At 36.7% G+C, this 13512-nt stretch overlaps 1 protein-coding gene across 1 annotated transcript in view; it reads right to left on the reverse strand.

Moving 5' to 3' along the window:
• gish (casein kinase I gish) overlaps window positions 1-13512 on the reverse strand; it is a 133276-nt gene that overhangs the window by 27436 nt on the left and 92328 nt on the right. The window lies entirely within an intron of this gene.

Here is a 13512-nt window from a genome sequence, read left to right on the forward strand (position 1 = left end):
ACCTTCAAAATACTCATTCCATCTCCTTCTCACATCACCGCTACTTGTTATCACCTCCCCATTTACGCCCTTCACTGAAGTTCCCATTTGCTCCCTTGTCTTACGCACCCTATTTACCTCCTTCCAGAACATCTTTTTATTGGTATTTTTATGGGATCTGTACTTGCTGACATAAATGCTTCCAAAAATTGGAAAACAATATACCCAGAGTAACCCTTAAAAAAAAAAAAAAAAAAAAAAAAAAAAAAAAAAAAAAAAAAAGTATTCACCACTCGAAACAACTATTCCATGCAAGACAACCAATCCTAGCTATCAAACAAATGTAGTGGCTGCCATCTCATTATTACCTCCATCTGGCAACAGATGGCCATGGAAAAGTACTGTCAGGTAATATCAAACATAGATGGTGCAAATGCTCTATATACACAATGTTTAGAGTAGAAAATTTTCTTCTTTTTAATCCATGAGAATATTTTTTTCCACATAGACATAAATGGCCAGCAACTCTCCTGCTACCAAAAGGCAATCATGTATATCCTCTACTAATCTTAATAGTATAAATGGTTCTCAAGATGCACATTTACCTAATTCATGAATAAAAGTAAAACGTCTTCGAGAGCTTAAAATAAGCCTAAAGTTAAAGACACAGGAGATGGTAATTTACAATGATACAATTTGATGGTTAAAGTCCCATATTCTACTAAATCAGTGCTTCCTGAACACAAACTACATGCTTATAAAGCTGAGGAACTAATACTATTAATAGCTAGCAAGAAATAGAGACTAATAACTTTACATACCAAGAAGAAAACTTCCTGGTTAAAGAATGCCAACTCAATTAGCACATTTCTGGGGAAATATCATTCCTGTCTGACAAAACCCTTATCATACATCTATCACAGGAAGTCAGTATGATAGGACCTACAAGAGTTTTCCTATCATGCCAGACTGACTCTTATAGTTCATAGGTTGCCCACTAGGAAAAAAATTCAATTTGCCAACATCACATCCACATAGAAAAAAAGTAAAGAAAAAAAGACCATCATGATGTCTGGATGTTTAACAGTCTTTGCAGCATACTGTGAAGCTTAGCAATCCCTACCTGGTGAATGATGTATGAATTCAATACCAATTAATTACAACAACTGACTGTAACTGTCCTAGAAATCAATCTTTAGGATCTGCAAATCTGACTAATTCAGCTTTCTGTGCAAAGTTAAAGATGGGCTTCTGTGCAAAGCTAAATCTGGCTGCAATATTCCAATATACAGGCAACTGTAAACTATTCATAAAACACATTTTCAAGCACTTTTGGTAATCTATATAATTTCATTTGTACATACAGAATAGTGTATCTTCATTTGCTTCAGTCTAGTCAATTTTGTTCCCATGGCCTCCCTCATCATGTTTCAATGATATGGGGTTTGTTCCTCACTTTGCACAGCTTCATCCATCTTTGAAAGTCTGTTACTACATACTTACACAGGAGATGGAATAATTAGCTACTTCTCACCATCCTTCGTTTCAAACATATGACCAATAAGATGATATGGTAAATTATATTTTTCATAAATTTTTGCTAAGCAGTTCTCTTCAGTAGGTTCTCTGACAAAAATTATTTAGAGAAAATATATGAAACTACTTTTATCTTTACTTCTTTTTCGTGGGGAGACACACATATGCACACACAATCACATCTACTTAGGACTTGCAGGAAAATTTTTTAATAAAAATGGTGTTTACCAAATCATTCACCAATTCTAAGTTTTCAACCCATGTCGAACCAAGTGTTGTGATACTGTACACTTCCAATTTTGTTATTTCACCCTCGTTAAGTCGAGGAATACAGCATTTGTTTCTTGGTTCTTTATTGTTCTTATATAATGTTCTTTCAATTCATGAGAGAAATATTTTTTTACTTTAATATCTTGGTATGTAAGCTGATCTCAATGTTTGGGAGAAAGATCTGGTGAGAACACTAGGGTGGCACACACGTGTTTCTTTGGCTATGTTAAATCCTTTCTAATTTCAAATCAAAAATTCTTTTGAATTCATAGGAACACAAATTAAGCAATTCACATGGTATACACTTGTGTTATTCTGGTACAATTCAGCAAATTTCAGGTTTTGTCATGTGCCATTTCTTTGGGATTCTCTCATGTTTTGGATTGCAAAAATACTTCAGACACACACATTCACCACTTGTGAATCCAGTATAAGCAATGAAATATAGTATATGGATATAACTAGACTGTCTCTAATGCAATGTTATAAATTTAGTAAGAATTCATTAATTTTGGTTAAAACATACTTTATCCTTGTTGCATAATTTCATTAATCAATACATTCTAAAATGATATCTGAAAATATCAGTAGATAAGAATATATAATAACTCAATCATCTGGTACAGGAATACAATACATATGAATATACAATAATATTTCAACCTTCTAGTACAGCATTACAATCATTCTTTAAGCAATTACTTAAAAAATTCAAAGATTACATATATATATATATATATATATATATATATATACATATATTTTTTTTTTTTTTTTTTCATACTATTCGCCATTTCCCGCATTTGCGAGGTAGCGTTAAGAACAGAGGACTGGGCCTTAGAGGGAAAATCCTCACCTGGCCCCCTTCTCTGTTCCTTCTTTTGGAAAATTAAAAAAAAATGAGAGGGGAGGATTTCCAGCCACCCACTCCCTCCCCTTTTAGTCGCCTTCTACGACACGCAGGGAATACGTGGGAAGTATTCTTTCTCCCCTATCCCCAGGGATAATATACATATATATATATACTATTATATATGTAATAATAATAAATAATATGCGCTACCTCGCAAACGCGGGAGACAGCGACAAAGCAAAATAAAAAAAAAAATGATAAATAATATATTCATTATTTATTTATCATACTTGATAAAGGAAGCAGATGAAGAACAACCCATCCACTCACATACACATAAATGCCTTTTTTTTATGCTTAACCGCTGTTTCCTGCATCAACAAGGTAGCACAAGGAAAGAGAGGAAGAAAGGCCCAACCACCCACATACATATATATATACATAAACACACATACACGCACATATACATACATATACATTTCAACGTATACATACATACACATACACAGACATATACATATATACACATGTACATATTTATACTTGCTGCCTTCACCCATTCCCATTGCCAACCCGCCACACATGAAATAGCATCCCCCCTCCAGACCATACACATACATATACATACACAAGCACATACATATACATGTTCATACTCGCCTTCAATCTATTCCTGGTGCCACCCCACCCAACAGGAAACAGCACTGCTGTCCCCCCACTTCAGTGAGGTAGCGCCAGGAAAATAGACAAAAAAGGCCACATTTGTTCAGTCTCTAGCTGTCATGTGTAATGCACTGAAACCACAGTTCCCTATAGATATAGATATATATATACATTAATATGAAAGGGGGAGGATCACAACAGCACACAGTTATGGACTTTAAAATGTGGTAAATCCTAAGCTAGACTGCTATCTAAAAAGGATCAACACTTTTCTTCAACAGGCTAAAAACTTCTCAAAGGAATCAACACAACTAAGGATCAAAATTAATGATGAAAGTGCTTACTTACCAAAGATTATTTATTCTACCCACTCCTGTAAGCTAGTTCAAACCCAAAAGCATGATCAACTGTCATTTACATACACTAGTATGTATATAGGTTGAAGGACTTCAACCTGCTTAAGGGTTTGACAGTAAGCAAGCTGTTTATATACTCAACTTCGTTTACACTACCAATACCTGTATAAACTAGCTTACTGATATTAGTCTCTACATCAGTTCAGTTATTACGACAAGATCAGATAACAAACCTTATCAGATCTGGTTTTCACCCGATCAGAAGGAGCAGCAGTTCTTAGCTGTCGCATATTGGCTAAATATTCTGTAGGCTGCATGTGTTTGTAAAAATATATTAGTTTATCTTACTGAACATCCTGTCTTCATCATTACTACATCTAAGTTCTGTATAGCATTTATTTACCTATCAACACTACCCTCACATTTTCTTTCAAAAAACAATAAATTTCTATGGAAACATACCATGGTCTTTCCAGTCCAGTCAAAATCACCATCATCAACATAGCCTTTCCGTTCAAAAAGATCCTGGAAAAGCTTCCTCAGGTAATCATAGTCTGGAGTTTCAAAGAAATCTAGTCGCCGTACATATCGAAGATATGTTGCCATCTCCTCTGCGGAAGAAATAGATATGATACATCAGAATATAAAACAACAAATTCAACTTCATACTCAGAAAAAGATGATGTGACAGATGTGACATGCCAAAAACTCGCAAAGATTCTGGCAGAAATATTTCAAATTCCCAGCTGATGTATGCTTCCATATCAAATGATCTCACCAGCAATCTAACAACATGGCTGGAAAAAAATATCACACATCACTGTCACCCATAAGTTGTAATTGCATCATCCTGATGAAAAGCCAGATTTACAATGCAACTATTGAAGCCAATTTTACAATAAAAGAAACAAAATCTCTTCTTTTTTTCATTTTTCGAATAAATAATTTTCTGTGTGAATAAATGATTCATTTTTCTAACTTGATCACCATTTCCCACATCAGCAAGGTAGTGACAGGAACAGACAAAGAAATGCCGCATCTGCTCACATTCATTCTCCAGCAGTTAAGTGTAATGCATATATGTAAATGATTTGTAAATATGTAAATATTGCACGACATAGATTCTTTTATACTTATTCACCCTTTACCATGCTAGAAATGTAGAACCAAAAAGAGTTGGAGAAAAAGCCCTGTTTCTATGTAAATTAAAACCTGTGGGATATGTAAATTTTCGGATGGAAAAAAACTGTAAAATGTGTAATGTGCTTCAGCATATATAAAACATAATCAAACCAAGTAAAACACCATAATCATCATATGATTAAATTAATTAAAAGCATCCATGCCACCAGCAAGGGCCCTCCTGCATCACCTTAATACCTTTCTTTTTATATGATATTCTCTTTCTTCTTTCATACTTGTCTGCCATTTCCTGCATCAGTGCCAGGGACAAAGAAAGAAAGGCCTCAATTGCTCACATCCATTCTCTAGCTGAAGAAAGGCCTCAATTGCTCACATCCATTCTCTAGCTGTCATGAGTAATACATTGAAACCAAAACCCTTTGTTCACATCCAGGCCCCAAAGACCTTTCCATGGTTTCCCCTGCCTACTTTATATGCCCTCATTTAATTCACTGACTGCAGGTTGCCCCCTATTTACCACACTCCTCCAATTCACTTTGTCCTATGCATACCTTTCACCCTCCTGCACATTCAGGCTCTGAGCACTTAAAACATCTTAAGCTCCATCCTTTTTTCCCAGTTGTCTCTTCCTCGTCCCGTCTACTTCTAAATTATTTATCCTCGTCAACCTCTTTTCACTCATTCTCTCCATATGTCCAAATCATTTCAGCACACCCTCTTCAGCTCTCTTAACCTACCTATCTACATCTCTGTCACCCATTCTCTCTGACAACTCACATCAAGGAACTAGCCACAGCAAAGAGAGTCTCCACTTATCCCTGTCCTTACATGTCTCCCGTGCATACACCAATCTATGCATTCTTCCTCCATTGCTCTCCCTCCAGTGCTCTTCCACTCTATTTCCCTATGTCCAGTGCTCTTCCACTCTATTTCCCTATGTCACTGGTTGTCTTCCTTTCACACCAACCACTTTAATCATACTAACTTACACTCTACTTGTAAACTCCCCATCTTGCATTCTTTTCACAGGCCTAAAATTTCCCTCACTCTAACCACAACTGATTCCCTTTACATTCCCAGTTATTCTAAATCTCTCATACACCCACCTCACTACTTCCTTCATTCCATCCAGTCGTCCCACATGCTCCCTTCAAATAACTCATTTCCACAGCCTGGATTCTCCACCTCTGTGATTGCCCCTCACCTACCCTATGGTTCTCTTCAGTACCTGTGGTTCCAATCACTGCTACGTATTTCATATACTTCACTTCCTCTAAGTTCTCTTCATTCAAATTCACACTCCAACTAAACCGTTCCTTTCCAGTGATAAAACTAATAACCTAGCTGTGTTTTAAATAATTTTTCATAACATCCCAAACTAACATAATTAGCAAGGTAGCATGCACGACATGACTGAGCCTTAGAGGGAAAATCCTCACTTGGGCCCCATCTCTGTTCCTTCTTTTGGAAAAGGATATCTTTATCATTTAGCTTTATTTGTGTTCAGTAACAATGTCCAGCTGGCCTTGCTAGTTTCCCTACCCTCTCTTAATTTTTCTATTTTTCTAGGCTTAAGCAAAGCTAGAGGTTTTAAAATGTACCTTAAATTATCAATGAAGCTTATTGGCAAAAGATTGTGTGCACGTGCATGCATGAATGCAAGCATCTTTTAACAGTTTTCATGAGGTGGAGCTACAGTTTACCTAAATCTTCCATGTTACAAGTGCACAAAATGACCTTAAGAAAGCACAGGCATAAAAATGGAAGACAATGAAAGATGAGGAATTCAGGGAGACGAGGAAACCAGAAATACTAAAATTACAAGTAAATTAGTCTGCTGATTTTGAAATAACAAGGTATTAAAGCATGATAAATCTCCGATATTACACAATTAATGTCAGGAGCATTGAGGAGTGATGAATTATGGAATGATGTAGTTATGTCAGGGCTAAAAAATGTTTTGCAAGATATCAGCGAGTGGACAATGATTTAAAGGTGATGAAGGATTCTTTAAATTAACATGCAACTTTTATATGATTGCAAGACTAATTTACAACTACTGCTTATGTAAGACAGTGGCTGCTAATTTTCCAATACCAGTTCTGAGATTCTATACATAATACCGCTACTGATGTAGGATAAGACACAGATAACAAGAGGCTAAATTAATTTGGTCAAGAACACTTTTTATGACAAAAATCAATTTAATATCAAATATTTGGGTTTACGGCCACTTCTTAGCATTCCATACATTAATACAAAAAAACTCTTACATAGCATACTCACCAGGATAATTCTCACACAGGACCTCAATTGGTGTAGCTCGCTTAGTATCACCAATCTTCTGGTATCGTTCCTTGAGCGTGTCAGCTTTTAGGCCTTGCCAAGGGAGTGAACCACGAAGAAAGTACATGAACATGTGCCCTAATGCCTCAAGGTCATCTCTCCGAGATTGCTCTTTACCCATGTGTGTGTTGATGGACATGTAACGGGCAGTTCCCGTTAGAGACTTGTGCTCCCGATACGGGATGTGCTTGTTTGTCGTTGGGTCGATATATTCCTTAGCCAACCCAAAATCTGTGACCAAGAGCAAGTCCTTGGAAATTATGAAATACTCAAAACATAATGAATACAGCAACTAATATTTTCTGTGTTCATAATGCACAAATACAAAGGTTTCTTTTACGTTAACCTGTAAAAATTTAAATATAATTTATCATTATCAAAACTAAGGCACGCAAAAACTAAGCATGTACTTTTCTCATTGTCTTATACAGTAAACCTTTAAAATAGTGAATTATTCTTAAAAGAAACTAACTTATCTTGAGGAAAAAATAATGAATTATTTGTGGAAGAAACTGACATCCTAAAATGACAATCATCCTCCAAAATGTCCTTAAAATGGATGTTTAACCCTTTGGTAAGCACTGGAAATTTGAGGTTAACAAACAAGCAAACTGAGTACCAGCTCAATATTAAAGTTCCGGTGTGTGGTACTAGTTCCACTAAGCACTAATATGCCCATAAGCTTAAGCACAGAACAGCCCTTACAAAATCCTTTTCCCTCCTATCATATACCAAATGCCCTACACAATGGATGGAGTCCTTAGTCCCAGTCCATTCACAAAAAACATGCCCTTAAGCTCTTTCAGCTTTTTTTTTTTTTTTTTTTTTTATACTTTGTCGCTGCCCCTCCCGCGTTTGCGAGGAAACCGGAAAGGGAAACAGACGAAAGAAATGGCCCAAACCCCCCCCCCCCCATCAAAAGTAAACTAATCCACACACGCCAATATCTTTACCTACACAGTTTTCCCAAAGGGTTACCCCAACGCTTAAACCTGCCTTGTTCAACCCCCTTTGACAGCACGCAACCCCGGAAATACCACATGCTCCAATTCACCCCTTTTCCCTTCCCTCCTTTCACCCTCCTGCATGTTTAAAGGGCCCCGATCACAAAAAATCTTTTTCACCCCCATCTTTCCACCCCTTTTTGGGTCCTCCCTCTTTTTCCCCCCTTCCCTTCACCTCCGACACATATATCCTCTTGGTCAATCTTTCCTCACTCATTCTCTCCATGTGCCCAAACCATTTCAAAACACCCTCTTCTGCTCTCTCAACCACGCTCTTTTTATTTCCACACATCTCTCTTACCCTTACGTTACTTACTCGATCAAACCACCTCACACCACACATTGTCCTCAAACATCTCATTTCCAGCACATCCATCCTCCTGCGCACATCTCTATCCATAGCCCACGCCTCGCAACCATACAACATTGTTAGAACCACTATTCCCTCAAACATACCCATTTTTGCTTTCCGAGATAATGTTCTCGACTTCCACACATTTTTCAAGGCTCCCAAAATTTTCGCCCCCTCCCCCATCCTATGATCCACTTCCGCTTCCATGGTTCCATCCGCTGACAGATCCACTCCCAGATATCTAAAACACTTCACTTCCTCCAGTTTTTCTCCATTCAAACTCACCTCCCAATTGACTTGACCCTCACCCCTACTGTACCTAATAACCTTGCTCTTATTCACATTTACTCTCAACTTTCTTCTTCCACACACTTTACCAAACTCAGTCACCAGCTTCTGCAGTTTCTCACATGAATCAGCCACCAGCGCTGTATCATCAGCGAACAACAACTGACTCACTTCCCAAGCTCTCTCATCCCCAACAGACTTCATACTTGCCCCTCTTTCCAGGACTCTTGCATTTACCTCCCTTACAACCCCATCCATAAACAAATTAAACAACCATGGAGACATCACACACCCCTGCCGCAAACCTACATTCACTGAGAACCAATCACTTTCCTCTCTTCCTACACGTACACATGCCTTACATCCTCGATAAAAACTTTTCACTGCTTCCAACAACTTGCCTCCCACACCATATATTCTTAATACCTTCCACAGAGCATCTCTATCAACTCTATCATATGCCTTCTCCAGATCCATAAATGCTACATACAAATCCATTTGCTTTTCTAAGTATTTCTCACATACATTCTTCAAAGCAAACACCTGATCCACACATCCTCTACCACTTCTGAAACCGCACTGCTCTTCCCCAATCTGATGCTCTGTACATGCCTTCACCCTCTCAATCAATACCCTCCCATATAATTTACCAGGAATACTCAACAAACTTATACCTCTGTAATTTGAGCACTCACTCTTATCCCCTTTGCCTTTGTACAATGGCACTATGCACGCATTCCGCCAATCCTCAGGCACCTCACCATGAGTCATACATACATTAAATAACCTTACCAACCAGTCAACAATACAGTCACCCCCTTTCTTAATAAATTCCACTGCAATGCCATCCAAACCTGCTGCCTTGCCGGCTTTCATCTTCCGCAAAGCTTTTACTACCTCTTCTCTGTTTACCAAATCATTTTCCCTAACCCTCTCACTTTGCACACCACCTCGACCAAAACACCCTATATCTGCCACTCTGTCATCAGACACATTCAACAAACCTTCAAAATACTCATTCCATCTCCTTCTCACATCACCGCTACTTGTTATCACCTCCCCATTTACGCCCTTCACTGAAGTTCCCATTTGCTCCCTTGTCTTACGCACCCTATTTACCTCCTTCCAGAACATCTTTTTATTGGTATTTTTATGGGATCTGTACTTGCTGACATAAATGCTTCCAAAAATTGGAAAACAATATACCCAGAGTAACCCTTAAAAAAAAAAAAAAAAAAAAAAAAAAAAAAAAAAAAAAAAAGTATTCACCACTCGAAACAACTATTCCATGCAAGACAACCAATCCTAGCTATCAAACAAATGTAGTGGCTGCCATCTCATTATTACCTCCATCTGGCAACAGATGGCCATGGAAAAGTACTGTCAGGTAATATCAAACATAGATGGTGCAAATGCTCTATATACACAATGTTTAGAGTAGAAAATTTTCTTCTTTTTAATCCATGAGAATATTTTTTTCCACATAGACATAAATGGCCAGCAACTCTCCTGCTACCAAAAGGCAATCATGTATATCCTCTACTAATCTTAATAGTATAAATGGTTCTCAAGATGCACATTTACCTAATTCATGAATAAAAGTAAAACGTCTTCGAGAGCTTAAAATAAGCCTAAAGTTAAAGACACAGGAGATGGTAATTTACAATGATACAATTTGATGGTTAAAGTCCCATATTCTACTAAATCAGTGCTTCCTGAACACAAACTACATGCTTATAAAGCTGAGGAACTAATACTATTAATAGCTAGCAAGAAATAGAGACTAATAACTTTACATACCAAGAAGAAAACTTCCTGGTTAAAGAATGCCAACTCAATTAGCACATTTCTGGGGAAATATCATTCCTGTCTGACAAAACCCTTATCATACATCTATCACAGGAAGTCAGTATGATAGGACCTACAAGAGTTTTCCTATCATGCCAGACTGACTCTTATAGTTCATAGGTTGCCCACTAGGAAAAAAATTCAATTTGCCAACATCACATCCACATAGAAAAAAAGTAAAGAAAAAAAGACCATCATGATGTCTGGATGTTTAACAGTCTTTGCAGCATACTGTGAAGCTTAGCAATCCCTACCTGGTGAATGATGTATGAATTCAATACCAATTAATTACAACAACTGACTGTAACTGTCCTAGAAATCAATCTTTAGGATCTGCAAATCTGACTAATTCAGCTTTCTGTGCAAAGTTAAAGATGGGCTTCTGTGCAAAGCTAAATCTGGCTGCAATATTCCAATATACAGGCAACTGTAAACTATTCATAAAACACATTTTCAAGCACTTTTGGTAATCTATATAATTTCATTTGTACATACAGAATAGTGTATCTTCATTTGCTTCAGTCTAGTCAATTTTGTTCCCATGGCCTCCCTCATCATGTTTCAATGATATGGGGTTTGTTCCTCACTTTGCACAGCTTCATCCATCTTTGAAAGTCTGTTACTACATACTTACACAGGAGATGGAATAATTAGCTACTTCTCACCATCCTTCGTTTCAAACATATGACCAATAAGATGATATGGTAAATTATATTTTTCATAAATTTTTGCTAAGCAGTTCTCTTCAGTAGGTTCTCTGACAAAAATTATTTAGAGAAAATATATGAAACTACTTTTATCTTTACTTCTTTTTCGTGGGGAGACACACATATGCACACACAATCACATCTACTTAGGACTTGCAGGAAAATTTTTTAATAAAAATGGTGTTTACCAAATCATTCACCAATTCTAAGTTTTCAACCCATGTCGAACCAAGTGTTGTGATACTGTACACTTCCAATTTTGTTATTTCACCCTCGTTAAGTCGAGGAATACAGCATTTGTTTCTTGGTTCTTTATTGTTCTTATATAATGTTCTTTCAATTCATGAGAGAAATATTTTTTTACTTTAATATCTTGGTATGTAAGCTGATCTCAATGTTTGGGAGAAAGATCTGGTGAGAACACTAGGGTGGCACACACGTGTTTCTTTGGCTATGTTAAATCCTTTCTAATTTCAAATCAAAAATTCTTTTGAATTCATAGGAACACAAATTAAGCAATTCACATGGTATACACTTGTGTTATTCTGGTACAATTCAGCAAATTTCAGGTTTTGTCATGTGCCATTTCTTTGGGATTCTCTCATGTTTTGGATTGCAAAAATACTTCAGACACACACATTCACCACTTGTGAATCCAGTATAAGCAATGAAATATAGTATATGGATATAACTAGACTGTCTCTAATGCAATGTTATAAATTTAGTAAGAATTCATTAATTTTGGTTAAAACATACTTTATCCTTGTTGCATAATTTCATTAATCAATACATTCTAAAATGATATCTGAAAATATCAGTAGATAAGAATATATAATAACTCAATCATCTGGTACAGGAATACAATACATATGAATATACAATAATATTTCAACCTTCTAGTACAGCATTACAATCATTCTTTAAGCAATTACTTAAAAAATTCAAAGATTACATATATATATATATATATATATATATATATATACATATATTTTTTTTTTTTTTTTTTCATACTATTCGCCATTTCCCGCATTTGCGAGGTAGCGTTAAGAACAGAGGACTGGGCCTTAGAGGGAAAATCCTCACCTGGCCCCCTTCTCTGTTCCTTCTTTTGGAAAATTAAAAAAAAATGAGAGGGGAGGATTTCCAGCCACCCACTCCCTCCCCTTTTAGTCGCCTTCTACGACACGCAGGGAATACGTGGGAAGTATTCTTTCTCCCCTATCCCCAGGGATAATATACATATATATATATACTATTATATATGTAATAATAATAAATAATATGCGCTACCTCGCAAACGCGGGAGACAGCGACAAAGCAAAATAAAAAAAAAAAATGATAAATAATATATTCATTATTTATTTATCATACTTGATAAAGGAAGCAGATGAAGAACAACCCATCCACTCACATACACATAAATGCCTTTTTTTTATGCTTAACCGCTGTTTCCTGCATCAACAAGGTAGCACAAGGAAAGAGAGGAAGAAAGGCCCAACCACCCACATACATATATATATACATAAACACACATACACGCACATATACATACATATACATTTCAACGTATACATACATACACATACACAGACATATACATATATACACATGTACATATTTATACTTGCTGCCTTCACCCATTCCCATTGCCAACCCGCCACACATGAAATAGCATCCCCCCTCCAGACCATACACATACATATACATACACAAGCACATACATATACATGTTCATACTCGCCTTCAATCTATTCCTGGTGCCACCCCACCCAACAGGAAACAGCACTGCTGTCCCCCCACTTCAGTGAGGTAGCGCCAGGAAAATAGACAAAAAAGGCCACATTTGTTCAGTCTCTAGCTGTCATGTGTAATGCACTGAAACCACAGTTCCCTATAGATATAGATATATATATATACATTAATATGAAAGGGGGAGGATCACAACAGCACACAGTTATGGACTTTAAAATGTGGTAAATCCTAAGCTAGACTGCTATCTAAAAAGGATCAACACTTTTCTTCAACAGGCTAAAAACTTCTCAAAGGAATCAACACAACTAAGGATCAAAATTAATGATGAAAGTGCTTACTTACCAAGGATTATTTATTCTACCCACTCCTGTAAGCTAGTTCAAACCCAAAAGCATGATCAACTGTCATTTAC

Source organism: Panulirus ornatus, chromosome 39 (genome assembly GCF_036320965.1).
Source record: "Panulirus ornatus isolate Po-2019 chromosome 39, ASM3632096v1, whole genome shotgun sequence".
Classification (NCBI taxonomy): Eukaryota; Metazoa; Arthropoda; class Malacostraca; order Decapoda; family Palinuridae; genus Panulirus; species Panulirus ornatus.